Source organism: Centruroides sculpturatus, unplaced genomic scaffold (assembly GCF_000671375.1).
Source record: "Centruroides sculpturatus isolate CEXI.00-Female unplaced genomic scaffold, Cexi_2.0 scaffold180, whole genome shotgun sequence".
In the NCBI taxonomy this organism is placed as follows: Eukaryota; Metazoa; Arthropoda; class Arachnida; order Scorpiones; family Buthidae; genus Centruroides; species Centruroides sculpturatus.
In genome coordinates this window covers 739,217-741,254 of record NW_019384918.1, presented here as the reverse complement: position 1 = coordinate 741,254, position 2,038 = coordinate 739,217, and the positions used below count along the sequence as shown (strand labels likewise).

The window sequence follows — 2,038 nt, the reverse complement described above, 5'->3', positions numbered from 1 at the left end:
AGTGGTATAATTCTTTTATAAATTACAGATATAATGTAAAAAATTGTATAAATAATAATACTTATGTAAAAATGCCTTATATACATAATCTTTACGAACGATATAAACCCATTTTTAAAAAAGTTTTCTATATGAGTAGTGGCCAAGCAGGAAAACAAAATGTCGAATATTATTATTAATATTATAAATATAGTAAAAAATCAGCTTGATGTCGCAGGAGTGATTTACAAAGTATCGTGCGATTGTTTGAAAGCGAAATCATATGCTGGAGAAACGGGACGGAGGCTCGAGACACACCTAAAATAAGACGAGGCAGCGATTCGTCTAAAAAGACAAGAGTCACCGTGGTATCAACACTGTAGTAATTATAATTGTATAAAATGGAAAATTGGTTTAAAAGACGAGTGATAGAGCAGTTTTGTATTGCTGAACATGTAAATTTGTTAAATTAGAATGTCGGTCTAAATATTGATGCATGCTGGAAAAGATTTATTTGTATAAAAGGGAACGAGTTGCTCAATGTTGGATAATGCACCGATGAGGCTGTAACGGCGAAATGCATTTGGAGAGAAGTTTGAAAATAATAAAAGAAATAATGTTGGCTGAAGTATAGTATCTTTGTTAATTATTTGTCTGCTGATATAAATGACTCGAAATCGATTTAAGAAAGAGTGTTTATCTTATCTAAAGATAATCTTTTATTTTTAGAAATTATATTTTTTAGAAATTTCACCGAACCCATTGTTTTATATTTTTTATTGATTAAAATACTTTCCCTACGTTATATCTTCTAACAGTGGGGAAAGTAAAATGTCAATAAAATTATATCACCTGCAACCTGTTATTAAATTCGATTACATGCATGATAAATGGACCAATAAGACAAATAAAGAGTGTAGTCAGAATAAGTACGATATATTAACAAAATAATTATTAAAATACTTTAAAATGTAATTCATAAAGATATTAAGTTTAATAGCATAAAACTATTATTTCATTAAAAGCAAAAGCTATTTTGCTATGTGATAATCATATAAAATCGAAAGAACTTTAATACTTTATATCATTGTTTCTTGATAACAAATAATTTCTTTTTACCTGTACAAATTTAAAACTCTTCCCTTCCTTTGCACGCTTTTACACAACGAGTTAGAATATTTTAGCTCGTTGCCTTTACACAATACAAATGCTACGCCCCTTTGACTAAAAGAAAAATGGCGGAGGTGTATTCAATTTCTTTCAACATGGCGTCGCTACAACCATTCTATGTAGATTTTACAAATATGTGAGCCGTTCACAGTACGGCACACGTATTTGTAAAATCTAAGTGACTCGTACAACATGGAATTCATATAACACGGAATTATCTAGTGTTATAGGGGGTCTACTGTACAAATAAAACATTATCTCAATTATATAAATTAAAATACAGTACCTTAATGTCGGAACGAATATTTTAAGTGAAGAAATTTAACGAGAAACAGAGATATTTTACTTATCAATAGAAATTTCTACAGAAAAACATTATTAATATGCAAAAGGTATCAACTTTATTACGTTTATCTAATGATAATCAAGTCCAAAGGGATTTCACTTTATTACACCACTCTTAGCTATTGTAATTAAAAATGACTATATCAAAATAAAGATATTGCTGATAGGGAGAACAATTGAATCAAAGAAGAAAAGAGTAAATATATTGATATATAAATATTTAATTTTTAAAAATTATACAGTCGACCTCCCTATAACACTCGATTATTCCGTTTTATATGAATTCCATGTTATACGAGTCACTTAGATTTTACAAATACGTGTGCCGGGCTGTGAACGACTCACGCATTTGTAAAATCTAAGTGACTCGTACAACATGGAATTCATATAACACGGAATTATATACAGTGTTATAGGGGGGTCGACTTGTACATATATTTCAATTATGAATTAAATCTTTAAAATAAAAATTAAAGATTATTTTATACTAATTTAAATTTATAAGTAAAGTAGTCGTATTCTAAATTCTTATGTAAATACTGTA

At 28.5% G+C, this 2,038-nt stretch overlaps 1 protein-coding gene across 1 annotated transcript in view; it reads right to left on the bottom strand.

Annotated features, from left to right (window-relative positions):
• LOC111631811 overlaps positions 1-1,577 on the bottom strand; it is a 24,419-nt gene extending 22,842 nt beyond the window's left edge. Inside the window, exon 1 of the mRNA XM_023376122.1 lies at positions 1,436-1,577. The gene's annotated coding sequence lies outside the window, so the exon portion shown is untranslated. The remainder of the gene's footprint in view (positions 1-1,435) is intronic.
• Between the last annotated feature and the right edge of the window lie 461 nt (positions 1,578-2,038).